Source organism: Rhinichthys klamathensis, unplaced genomic scaffold, assembly GCF_029890125.1.
Source record: "Rhinichthys klamathensis goyatoka isolate OS25496 unplaced genomic scaffold, OSU_Roscu_1.1 h1tg000235l_1, whole genome shotgun sequence".
NCBI lineage: Eukaryota > Metazoa > Chordata > Actinopteri > Cypriniformes > Leuciscidae > Rhinichthys > Rhinichthys klamathensis.
Window position 1 is genome coordinate 535075 of NW_026606758.1, and position 14905 is coordinate 549979.

A 14905-nucleotide genomic window follows, 5' to 3' on the forward strand; every position below is an offset into this window, starting at 1 on the left:
CATTACAGTATGCCACATGATACTGTAAACAGATGCCTTAACATGGTAGAGAATGCAAAATCACCGTAACTCACGCTGAACGTGTCAACTACAGTATAGACAACTACAGTATATATAGTCTCATATGGTAAAGTCATAACTGTATTTGCAGCAAACTGTTAGCACAAAACCTTGAAGTCATTTCATATCTTCACTTCACACCATATCACACGTTTTAATAACACACTGCACCGATAATATTACAAACATTATGGATTAATGTAATTTCCTCAAGTAACGTAATGTACGTTTATTTTCTAAAGTGGCCAGTATTACTCTAACATCTTTAATTCAGCAACAAAGCTGATTTGAAACACATATCTTGCATTACTGAATTAAATGGTTGTTAAGTACTAAATCATACTATTGTGTTTCAGTGATTAAACCAAATGTACCTCATTACATACATGATATTGTGTTTTGAAGCTGATTATGTGAAGAAAATGTGTATAACAGTAATGAAAGTAAATTAGGTTTCGAAAGAGTGATTAGTAGTGTTACAAGTGTGATCGGTTTTGGATTTTTTGTAGTTTTGAAAATGTTTGAAAACAGTATGAAAGTAAATTTAAAAAAAGGAATTTCCCAAGTTTATATAGTCAGATTAAACATTAATGGCTTGAATAAAACCCAATTAATTTAGATGTTACCACATGAAACGCAAATTATGTTCAAAGATACATTGTAAATGATAACAGACAGCAATGATACTGCAGTATCAATTGTAAAGCATGTCTAAACTGCTCAGGTTTTTACTCAGTCATTCCATTCTCAATGAGTCAGTGAATGGTTAGCCGCTGCCATGTGTTCAACAGCCAGGATGCTGAGAGATTGACAGAGCAATACTGAACTCATGTCTTCAGGGGGCGAGTGAACAGGTGTCCCTCCTGCTGGAGTTTAAGAGAAGTCCCCTGTGCCCCAGCCTGAGAGAGTGAGATAGTAAAGAGAAAGAGAGAGGGAGAAAGAAAGAAAAGACCCACATGTGTGTGCCCCGCGGCCCCTCTTTTCCCCCCTTGTGTGTATGTATATATTAGAGTGATGGGGAGGTATGCAGTGCCATAGTTCAGACACATGCTAATGCGCTCCCAGAAATAAGTTGGGAATAGACAAAGGAGAAAAGCTTTGAAGGTGTTGTGTTAAAAGACACAGGGGCTTTCTGAAAGATGAGAAAGCAATGGGCAAATAATTATAGGTTTGATCAGCAATAATATTAAAATAACAACGAGAAATTGTAAGGGATGGACTGTGTTAGAACTGAATGATCTGATTGTGTTGATCGTATGCATGCCTTGTAGACAGGGAAAGAAATGTGTTAATTGCTTTTCAATTAATAAATTACTCATCTTTTTGACTGCCACAGTCTGGATTTGTGCTGAGATATTTCTTATTAACAGATTGCAGACTGATTCCATTTAAGGTCGGCATGAAACGGAAGTTGCAATAGAATTTTCTTTCTTAATTGCACCATGTCGGAGAGAAACAGCTTCTCGAACAAGAAAAAATGTAGGGCGGGACTTGTTTTTTTTTACTTTAATTGATTGGATGGTTGGATGGTTGTGGTTTGCTATTGCTGTGATTTCATGTGAGTGACAGGTCGTCCCGCCCTCGTGCCAGTAAACACGTCATCAGAGAAGAGAAGTCGCTGCAAGAGGGAGGGGAAGTTATTTTGATATTTTGAGGGCACATAAAAATCATAATAATAATGTGCGTGGATAAATCATTTATAATAAATACTGCGATACTCCATAAAAATAAGAATGATCCATTTTGATTTCAAAGTGACTTTAATGTTTGAGTAACTGTAAAATGCACAAACCAATCTTCATTTTACACTTGACGAAAGAAAACGTGTCATGTCCATATCAAAGACCTGTCCATTAACACGAGAGCCATGTGAGTTTATCTCTCAGTAAGATCTCTCTGTTGGTGTTGATGAGTTAAGCTATAACATGTCAGTAATTCTGACGCCTGATGAAATGTGCTGGGCAACCCAAGATCAGGCAACCCCCCTACGGAAACTGACAGGTTCGATTTCACAAGCCAAAAATTCCACTGGAATTTTACGATGCTTCATCACTGCCTTCATGAGAGCTTGCAATAATGTGGTTGTTGTTGATGATTTCAGTCTCAGAATACACACATTTAATATATAAATTAATAATACTAAAATAAAGAATATTATTATACTGTAATGCTCTCTCTCTCTATATATATATACACTACCGTTCAAAAGTTTGGGGTCGGTACGATTTTAAATACTTTTAAAAGAATTCTCTTCTGCTAACCATGGCTGCGCTTATTTGATTAAAAATACAACAAAAATCAGTTATAGTATTAAATATTATTCCAGTGTAAATCAGCTGTTTTCTGTGTGAATATATAGTAAAGTGTAATTTATTCCTGTGATCAAAGCTGAATTTTCAGCATCACCAGTGTCAGTGTCTTCAGTGTCAAATGATCCTTCACAAATCAGTATAATATGAGGATTTGATGCTCAAGAAACATTTATTATTATTATCAATGTTGAAACAGTTGTTGGTCTGTCAGTTGTACAGTTTTTTTTTTTTTTTTTGGATTCTTTGATGAATAGGAAGTTCAAAAGAACAGCATTTGTTTGAAATAGAATCTTTTGTAACATTATAAATGTCTTTACTGTCCTTGATAAATAAAAGTATTGATTTCTTTCCTCCAAAAAATAAAAATAAAATTCTCACTGACCCCAAACTTTTGAACGGTAGTGTATATATATATATACACACACACACACACACACACACACACACACACACACACACACACACACACACACACACACACACACACACACACACACACACACACACACACACACACACACACACACACACACACACATATACTATACTTTCTTAAAGTGTTGTTCCTATCTATCTATCTATCTATCTATCTATCTATCTATCTATCTATCTATCGTGTTATATTAATATAATATAACGACTGTCAAAATTATATTAACATTTTATGAGTATAATAAGTATTAGTTGTTTTACAAAAAATAATTGTGCTGATAGAGGTATGTGTTTGTGTGTGTATATTCTTATGTAAATTCCTTAGGCCAATATCTTTTTTTCTGTGATAAAGATGAGCAAATACACAGATGTCTTTGAGGAAGGCAGTCAAACATTTTTGCTCTCAGAATTTGAAGTTATTATTCCACATTCTTTGCTTATAGCCTGAAGTAGGAGAAATGGAGAAAAAGCTGTTACGGCATTCCATTTTTTTTCCATGTAGGAGTATAAGAGCCTGTGTTATTTGCATACCAGGGACATATTTAAGCTGTATTACATGCAGGAGAAGTGTTACGGGGAAAGAGGCTATACATCTAAAGTAATGATGAGTTCAAAAAAATGTGTGAGAAACAGCTTTACCCTGCATGGAAATACACTCTGTGGGATCATTAAGTCTCCTCGGCTTCAAAGTGCTAAAGCGCTCTAGTGAAAGCCTATTAGCAGTCACTGGGAAGCTCAACTCCGCACTAAACGGCGTACTGTTTAATGTCTTCCCTCAGTGATAAAGCCTTATCTATTTAAGATGCTTGAAAATAGCTCATATTGAGCAGCATATTAGAATAAATTAAATAAACACATTGCACATATATAAATCAAACTCCATGCGGTTAATCACATACACAATGAAAAGACACCCACATTGAAAGCCTCGCCGAATAAGCAAAATCTTAGCACAAGACAAGGCTTTTCTCAATCTGTTTAAACAAATCAATCACAATTCCTGAAGATGTTTGTGAAAATGTGCAAAGATTTATTATTGAATGCGTATGGACAGGACTCTTTCAACAGCTTTATAAAACCTCTCACTTTCTAAACACAGACAAACACATGATGCAATTACAATAATCAGTAATGTCAATTCAACAGAAACTGCACAATTAAAAAACATTTTTACTGAAAACACAACTGATAAACACACTCAGGTTAATAATAAAATAATGGACACGTTTTGTACTCTTCACCACATTGTGTAAATGCATTAAATACAGAATAATATATGATTTATTTTTGATTAGCATACAGATTCTTTCCCTCCAAGATTTAACAGCATTTGCAGATAGTCTTTCACATCAGAATAATGATGATAATAATAATAATAATTCATACATAATAATTAATTTGCAAATAAACTATAAGTAGCGATTTGTAACTAGTGATTATTTCCGCCATACACATATAGAAACAGTTTCATAATTTTACAGACAGCCTTCATTTGGTGATCTTTACTACCATGAACAGAATGATATTCATCCATCAAATATTATCTAGCTGCTAATGTCATTGCAGTTTTCTTTTGTAATATATGAGATAAGTAGATACATCTCTTTTTATTGGGAACATTTAGCAAAATTGATGCCCTTTGTGTGCACCTGGTGCCAAAGGTTAGGATTGTGGCGAAGGTCTTCTCTCTCCCACGGGAATGCATTACACCGATAAAGGTTGTCTCGACCTGCCATGCACATGAGCGATACCATAACTGATGTATTGTTGCATTGTGAGTAGTTTCAAGACACAACCAAAGAGATATTTGTCCATTATAAAATAAAGCTATGGTCACACTTTTCATTAGGTGTATTTAACTACTATGTATTTACAACAACAACAACACAAATGTCTGGTACAATGTGCTTATTGTGTTCATGTTGTATTGCAAAACACTTTTGCTGCTATTGAGGTGAGATACGGGTAAGGTTAGTGTATGGTTAGGTTTAAGGGTGGGTTAAGAGGTAAGGGAAGGGTCAACAGTAATTATAGATGTCATTACAGAAATTAATTACAGCTGTAATTACATGCAGGTATTAAAAAAAAAAAAAAAGAGTACAAAAACATGTATGCACACAAAAAGTGCATTGTCTCAAATGATTAATTTAAATGCACATAGTAAAAGAAGTTAAAGACACTTATCATGAAGTGGGACCGAAGCTATTATAGGGAATGTGAATAAGAAAGAATATTTAATTATAATTGGTGTTTTTTTAAGGTGTAATTTGATTTTACTTATTTAAATACTAAGTAATATTAATTAACAACATGTACTTTCTATAGGGTACTTCCTATAGATTTACTGTTTGGTTTAGGGTTAGTTGCATGTTTTACTGTTGCATAATGCATAATTTACTGTTATAAGTGCATGTAAGATATGTAGCAAGGACACTGAAATAAAGTGTTACCTTATAAAATTTATTTATGGATGAAAAATTAGCTGAAAACTGCATTGTGTATTTATCTATCTTTAAGTAAAAACACTGATAATATCTTTGTGACCGTGTATATGCACATTATGCTTTATTCTGAATCATACATTTAAAAATGAATATATTAAGATGATTTTAAGGTTGACTATGAGTAGAATTTATCAGGTGACAGCATGCTTCATTTACTGCTGATTGTCTTTATCGTTCCTTTTACAGCAACAAATATTATTATCATTCATTTAATATAATTACCACAAATCCATTACTTCACAAATAATTATTTAATCATTTAAATGGAGATTTACCTAAGAAAATCTTTGAACAGTTCTAATTTTAACATACATAGTTCCTCACACAAAAGATATTTCGATGGTTTTATAAAACACAATGAACAATCCATGAAAATATACATAACAAATGTATTTGGTTAGACAATATTTCCTTGAATAACTTTTTTCCCGTTACCTTATAGTCAGAATGTTGAGAGTGGAGGCCAGTGCAGGAGAGCCGTGTTGACTAGAGGAAGAGTTCTACTCTACATCAGCACACTCATCTTATCCCTGAGGCAGAAGAGAGCGGCGTGCAAAACTACTGTACAAACACTCACACATCTTCACTCCGCAGCTGTGATGAAGTCATCTCGGGGTCTTGACATGCTTTCGTCTAGCTTAGAAATCATTTTCAAATGTTTTGGGACTGGTATCCACACTAGACAGTTACAAGGCTAGTACTGTACAAATCCACTGGCAGAGACAGAGCTATTTATGGTTGCTAAATACCGCAAATGGTGTTGCAAGTACCTGCAAAAGCCATGCACTCATAAATCAAGGTTTGCTGATGCATGCAAGTGAAAAGAAAAGAATAATAAGGCAAATAAAAATAAATCAAAAGGTAACGCTTTATTTTGATATTCCACTTTAGACATTCTACTAAATATAACTTTGCAACTACATGTCATCTAGCAGTCCTTAAAGTATTAAGAGACTCTGCTATCTGCTAACACTATTTTGATGCTCCCCGGCCAACAGGCATTAAACTGACTAAGTAACTTTAGAACAAGTCAACTTATTCTACTACAAGTAATTACTCTAATGAGAGTTAGTTGACATGTACAGTAGTTGCAAATTAATAAGAGTAAAAGGCCAATTTACACGACACCGTTTTCAACTAAAAATGGAAAACATATTATGCGTTTTGGCTGCTCATTTGGAGGCCTAAAAACAGGTTTCAAAGTGCAAGTTTTTAAAAACGATACCATTATCGTTGAGAAAATTTGGTCACACTTTACATTTGTCATGTTATTTGTGTATGTGATGTTTCTGTATGTGTATTTTATAAGTCTGCACTAGGACGCTAAAATGTAGTAAATTGCAGCGAAAATGCCGTAACTTCTAAATGTTTTAAATAACGCCTCTGTGTAGACCATAGCTGTCATGGGTATTGTTAAAAACTCTTCCCAGGTGTCCCAGGAGTGGTAGCACAGGAGGGTCAGCGAGTCACAGCGCTGCTTTACTGTCACCATCACTCTTCATCCTGCTCTGCGCAAGACGTGTTAGTGACCTTACCAAAAAATCACTTATATCTGACCAGACTGCTAATGCACTATCCAGATGTTATGCATTCGGCTTCATGTTTGATGTTTTTGTACACCTACTATTCTCTGTGCCTTATCCTGAACGTGGCCTGCAGATCATCTACTTTTATTTTTCATTGTCATAGTCAAACACATGGGGAAGTTGCATACGACAGAGTCGAGTGCAAGAAAAGAAAGTCTTTGAATCGCAAGCCACGTCATTATTTGTATATTTGCTGGCTGAACAAAGGGCATCTCACATCAGAGAGGTGTTTCCATTAAAAAATGATATCTTAACATTAAAGGTTACCAAGATGACATTATGCTCCTTAGACGTGTTTGACTGACACATCGAGGTTTATGACCTTCAGAGGTGATGTCCGAGATGGATCGGAAATAATAATATGGTATTTTTAAAGATCATGCAACTTCCAAACAAGTGATTTTGCACATTTGTCTTTATGGAACATTCACAAAATATTTGGTGGGCAGGACAAACAAAAAAGCAGTTGGTCAGTTTCACATGCACACGCACACTTGTGAACGTGCAAGTCTGCAGGACGCCGGTAATGAAAAGTTGTGGCTTTTAGGGTCATGTGTTGACAGAGTTCATTTGAATTAGTTTCAAGCATTTGAAAATGAATGTCAAGCCAATTTGATTTTGAGCATTTCAAGCTCCTATGACACTTCAAGGGGCTGCATTGATGCTCAGTGAATAAAAGGCAAGGCGCATTAAATATTTCTATATTTTGCTAATCATTTAATTATTCCACCCACTCTGAGAGTGGATTAGAATGATTTCGACAGAGAACATAGTACCTAGCCACTTACCACAGTAAGAGAATAAACACTATATACATTAAAGCGAGCACTTGGCGGTGCTGCGTTCGGGCCCTGATATGGCCTCATATCTAAATGGCTAATCCATGCAATGTGTGGGTGGGGTGATTAACGTTCACACAACCAAATGGAAAAAAACAAAAAACATTTGCTTTGAAACTTTGAATACGGTCGGCATGAATATGCAACTATGAATAATTGGCAGAGAATGGGAGCTGGCTTGGATTAACAACTCAAAATGCAGTTTATGACTAATTGTGTTAAGTGAAAATAAACTGGCACTTTTGTTCCCGGGATAATTAGCTTTTTAATGTTTGCTGGAGTGATTGTGGGAGCTGTGCTCTGGCGCCTGTTCTTTTTTCAAGTGGGCCCTCTAGCTTTCCTGAGGGGAATGAGACTGTTTGCTTGTGTATGTGCTGTTGAGGACTTTTATTAGTGGGGAAAAGTGGCTTTCTGGCTGTAAATGACTTTGTAGTTCAGCATATTTGTTTGTTTAGACTTCTTTTTGATTTTATGCTTGAGGCTTTGTACATATTTTAATGGAGTTGCATTAATAGGTAAGTTGCTTTTGAATTGCCCCTTCATTCATGCTTAAAACACATTTACAGAGCCAAAATTGCTTTGTGTTTTGAATGTGCTTCGTGAATTTCATTGTAAAATATTTTGGTGCACCTACATATGTAACTATTTACAGTGCATTTTATAATATTATTTTACAGTATTTATATAAAAATTACGCTCTCTCTCTCTCTATATACATATATATATACACTGTATATATATATATATATATATATATATATAAAGAAAGATATTTTTTTTATATATTTGATATATCAAACATTTTTTGTTTTAAACTAGAATATATAATACACAAATAGAATAAAGTACTGAAGTGATATTTTAGAAAAGCTGAATTTTTTGTGGCTAAATATGCATATTTGAGGCATGTTTATGGCTTAACTGCATGGCTGCATCAATTAATTTCTGTATATCTATCTATCTATATATATATATATACATACACACACATTCATGAATAAGAACATAAAACAAGAATACTTGTATGATTTGTCTTTCATGTCATTGAAGCTGCATTGAACAGTTATCTAGAAATATTTATTATTATTATTATTACTTTTAATTTATAATTTATTAATTACTTGTTTAAAACGGATCTGATTGGATATACAGTATGCATAATAATTAGGGCTGTCAAATGATTAATCGTGATTAATCACATCCAAAATAAAAGTTTTTTTTACATAATATATGTGGGTGCATTGTGTATAATTATTTTATATATATAAATACACACACATGCTTGTATATTTTTTTAAGAAATATTTTCATGTATATACTGTATATAGATTTATATATAATTTATATTATATATAAATATAAATATTTTATATATAAACTATATTTTTTTATTAAATATACATGCATGTGTGACGTGTGTATTTATATATATACAAAATAATTATACACCCACATATATTATGTAAAAAAAACTTTTATTTTGGATATGATTAATCGTGATTAATCATTTGACAGCCCTAATAATAATTAATAATAAAATAATAATAATAAATAACAATTATCATCATCACCATCATCCTCATTTTAGACAGGAAAAAGAATTACGAAGCACAATTGTATCATTTTAATCTCCTTGCAAAATTTCAAGAGGAGAGTCAATTCACGAAGAAAAAAAAATCTCCAGTGATTCTACGATTCAGAAGGCTTCTGGAAACTTCCGCAGTATGCGCTCATGCACTATTGAGGGTTGAAGAAAGACTCGAGGACCCCTCTTTCACTTTAAACCCTGTACTTTTTCCCACTTTCCAACTGCAGCTCGGTCTCGCACCGAGACTCTCCTCTGCGCGAGGGGCACGGGGTAATTGGAATCAGTTATTCAAAACATCTCTAAATGTGATTTAAATGGCGAGGATTTATTAACATAGAAGGAAACCATTAAAAGGGGGTTCGGAACGGGAGAGGGGAATTCCGTTTTGGGAGAAGAGTGGGGGCAGAACGGAGTGCAGAGCGAAGAAGGAAGGGGAAGGGGAGAACGAGGGGGAGAAGAGAAAGCAATTACTGGATGTAAAGGCCACGAACAGAGCTCCCGCCGTCACTGAGAAATCAAATCTGTCAGCAATTAGGAGGATCTGAGGGGGCCATGCAGCACTCGCCGCTGGACAATAGGGGTGCTGGGACTCTGAAGAGGAGAAGGGGGCCGGAGCAATTATGAGAGCTGATAGAGTAGCTTTATTTATCTAAACAGCAGGTTAGTCTCTCATTCTGCCTCTTTTGTCACTTGTTGCGGATGTGAAAGGGGCACCACTTCATCCAAACGCTGTTCGACCCGATCGGCATTGTCCGGGCAGTTAGTGTCTGAAGTGGCTCTGCTTTTCAATACCATGCTGGGATAAACCAGTGCTTGATCTCATGCCCTAGCAATGCTAACCCTTCACCTTCAAGAGCAGATCTCCATACCTTGCGCTTGAAGCTACTTATTAAGGCATTGCAAAAGCGGCTGCGCTCCTCTACAACCAGTCCTCAATATCAAAGGGCACAGGCTCAATGAATGGGTCAAAAGGCCCTTGTTTAGGACAGAGGCTCAGGAAAAGGATTAAAGGTGGGTAGTCTAATGTTAGTCTTCACATAAATGGCGTAACAGAGAATTGAACTGACGTAATCTTGAGAATCCTGCCTGTGTAGGGTGAACTAAATCTCAGATCTGTAATATTGCCACCAAAACAAACAAGAAAAGGACGCAAAACACGTGTAACCTTTGTGTAGTAACTGACTAAAGTGATAAATGATGATGTGATCTATTGCAAATGAATTAAACTCATTTTTTATTCCATTTATATCTTGATATTATGAAAGTCCATGCAATCAAATAATACATATAAATAAGTCACGTGTAGACGGACAGACAGCACAAAAAAGTTGAAAACCGTTAAGGAACAAAAAAGTCGTTGTGGAACTTTTATTTTGATAGAAGGTAAAGGATTGAATTGTGTGTGTACACATATTTCTATGGTGAGTGCATTGGTACATTTGAGCTATTCTTAAAAAATTATAGGCCTAATCCTTTTTAAAAATCACCCTTTATTTATTGTTAATGTGTATTATTGATTAGAATGTAAAAAATCAGCAGCTGGATGACAAAAGATGCACTTCCTTACAGTCAATTCAATATACTTATGTTATATCCATTGATGTATTTTTGTCTATTAAATAATTTTTAGCCTCTTTTAATCAACATTGGGAAAATGTTTGATTTCATTTCACAAAGCTGCCGTATAAATTTGGGCTTTAATGTTACATCAGTCCCAATATAAAATGTTAAATTTAGAAAATTAACGTCAACTAGTATGGATTGTATTTTCATAATTTAAACAGTGAAAATTCATATTAATAATAATATGGGGGGGGGGGGGGGGGGGGGTACAGAATTTCTGTGTAATTAATTTTTCAAAAACGGATAAAAGCAGAAAAAACATTTATTAAAATAAATTTCAAATCTTCATTGAAATACACAGAATGTCCACAGAGGTCACCATACATCACACAAATATCTTAATGAAAAGCAGATGTTTAAAATGAAATTCTATAAATTATTTCAGGTTGATTATCAGCCCGAGTTGAAATATGTACCAGGACATCGCTCATAGCCTTTTTCCCAGATTAAAGGCCCACATAGTTTGCCCTCTGTAATGTGGTTTTGCAGACTGGACCCACACTAAAGAATCTAATAATCTGAGGGAACCAAGACTCAGAGTTTTAAGTGGGTAGAAATGCATGTGTACATCTCACACACATACCATCATGTGCTTTCTGGCCACTCTGTCCTGGCCTTAAGGGATCATGAATTTCACCAACATAATATTATACCAACACATAACAACAATGGAAAGTGTGTCATTAATGATGAGAAATAAATATTTTTCTGAGGTTATATTAAAAGCAGAGGTGATATTAGTTTTAAAAGACATTAACCATAGTGAACTCGACTTCACTTGGTTTCAAAGCAGTGAACTGTTCTCTGGGAATCCCTGATAGTGCATCCCTAATTTTCAGGTTTACCATTTGGAATATGTTATGAGGCACACAGTCTAAGTCTTGTCAAAGTGCTTTTACAGCTTAAACAAATTTAATCAGAGGAGCTTTGAGTGACAGGGGGGAGCTCTCCCACAATGCTCTCTTTTTGCCGGGAACTCCTCCCACTCCACAGCAGCTGTGCAGAGGTGCGTCTTAACCCAACACTTGAATCTCACTCTGAGAGCATTATGAAAACATTTCCTTATTTAAACGCCACCATAATGATAGTACGTGGTGGTCACGATACACGTTTTAACATTGCATTACGCTTTAATGGTGAGTATCTTCAAATTTCTCCCATGCATGAAGACATTTTCTTTGGTGTAATATACAGCCAATAGACTCACACAAACTAAAATTATTGTGCAATCTATAACAAGGTGTATTACACTAGCGTTCAAATGTCTGGGGTTTGTTCATTTTAAATGAAGTCTCTTTTGCTCACCATGGATCAAAAATACAGTAAAAACAGTAATATTATGAAATGTTCTTACAAATTAAAATGTTCTTTTATTCATGATCCTTCAGAAATCATTATAATATGCTGATTTGGTGCTCAAGAAACATTTCTTATATTATTAATGTTGAAAATGATTGTGCTGAATAATATGTTTGTGGAAACCGGGATTTTTTCTATGACTACATGTATAAAGTACAAAAGAACAGCGTTTATTTGAAATATAAATATTTTGTAACACATGTATTTAATGCATTCTTGATGAATAAAAGTATTCATTTATTTAGAAAAAAATTCAAAAGGAGAGTCAAGGTGCACTCAGTAATTTTTAGTTTGGTTACTTTTTTTAAATCAGAAAAATCCTGAGTGCATCATTAAAGAAATCCAGACCAAAAAGGAGATAAAAGATAACTATTGGGTAAAATTACAAAGTCAAGAGGAGAACAAAAAAAGAGTATGAATAGTGGAGGTCTGCACAGGTGGCATTAAAGGCCTCAGGCCCAGTGGGGGTCTCCCCTGTTTCACTTTGTCCACAGGTGTTTATTAGCACATAGGAGCTGCCATATGTCCCAGCATGCAACACAGCCTCAGGGTGTACAATCAGCCCTCACACCCATAATCATCAGCAACCCTGGCAGCACTCACTCTCTCTCTTTTACTCACTCATTCTGTCTCATGAGAGATCCACTACGGCAGCAAACCATTTTGTAAATACAGCCTAAAGTTCACTTCACTAGATCAACATCCCTAAAGTACTCTAGATATAATGATCAGTGTAAAAAAAATGAAAAACCTTTTACAAAGTTAATTTAAATGTTAGTGGCAAATGTTTAAAACTTTTAAATTGAATGTCTCGATCACAATAAAAAAAAAAATCTCTTTTGGGGAGTTGCACCTCATTGGATTTTACAACCTGAAATCCCCGTGCCTTGTCATAAATTATTTATCATTTATTTTTTCTCTGTATTCAAATTATTGTACAGTATATCTGAATTGCACTATATGTATTTTTAAATAAAGAAATAGATAGGACAAAAACATCTGCATCACGTCATTGACTCATAAAGAGATATGCGGAAAAGTCAGAAAACACAATTTGGTGCTTAACATTAGATACTTTGATGGCAAATCTTTCCATAACAGATATCAAATGCCTTTCCATTCCCAGTCTTTCCCTCTGCAGGGATGGAAATGTTTTGCACCTGGTCAGTATGAGAGAAAACCATTGTCATTTTAACAGCCCCCTACTCAGGCAGGCATGTGAATGATTGGGCAGTGAATACATAGGCCTACTGGTGGGGGGTGGGGGCGAGAGGTGCCTGTTTGAAGTGGGCATATGGTTGCCGCATTTGCATTTAATGCCCTTCAGATTACGAGCGTTAACTCGTGCTAAACACCTCGCTCGGTTGGGGCTAATTTGATGAGGTCATGCTGTGACCTTGTGACCCATATACCCCTATGTCCTGTAAGTGAAAGCAGCTGGGTGCAGATCAGGAGAGATTTGCACATGTACACACTCATACACGCACACATACAACCTGTTCTCATCTCTATTCCGTGTTGCAATAATGTGCCGGTCAATGAAAACATGTAAACCCTTTCACAAAATGTAGAACGTTTAAATGTTATGAAGGGTCAATATGACATCTGTAAAGGTTTTTACAAATATTTATATTTTAAAACTGAGATGGAACGATAGCTCCTAAATGAACTAAATTGATGTTTATTTTTAAAAGGAAGTGCTCTATTACTTACCTTAGCAGAACAAATGGAGGAAAGGAGGTCAAGGGAACATAAAGTACAGTGGGGTTCAAATTGAAAATCTTAAATCTTTTTTTTTTTTTTTTTTTTACTGAAATAAACAGAAGGCTTATGAGTATGAAATACTGTAAATATTGTAAATAAATGTAAAATATTATTTTTTATATTTATTTAAAATATACAAAGAATGTTCTGTGCTTTTTCTATGCCAGTAATCAAATATCAAAAAGCTAATTTATGACATTGATCATGCAAAGTTTACACAAACTTCAAGCAGCTTCAGCTGTCATTAAAACACAGACCAAATATGTCCTGAAATTCACACACATTTTTAAGTTAAACCTTTCTCTCAAATTGTCATGCTGATAATACAATTTGTAAAATAATATTCAAATTAAAAACAAATAAAAAAATATTTTCTCAGACGTTTAGACCCTCACTGTATTTCTGCAGATTCGGGAGTATAAATGTACTCGGTGCATAGCGCAAATAATGCCACTCGGAGGATAATTCTAGAATTCAAGGCGTTTTATTCCAAAGCATTCCAACATGCACTCACAGCAGCGCACATTATGACCACCGATACGCACATATACACATATTGCAGGCACACAAGTTGCTTTCATTGTGTTTTCGTGAAAGGGGGCGTCGATACGCTGCGACTGAGCCTCTCCTTTGAAACGGGCCACAGTGGAGAGGAGCGCACAGATCTGTTCAGTACAGTCTGAGAGGCTGGTTTAGCTAACCTCCAAGGCCACAACAGCAAGGGGGCCTCTGGAGAGCCTCTCTTATGTCAAAAGAGGGGAAAAGCCGCTCGGCTTTTAAGACATCGCTTGGCCTTTTGATCAGTTCACAAGTTACAGTCGGAAACTGAGGCCTTTTT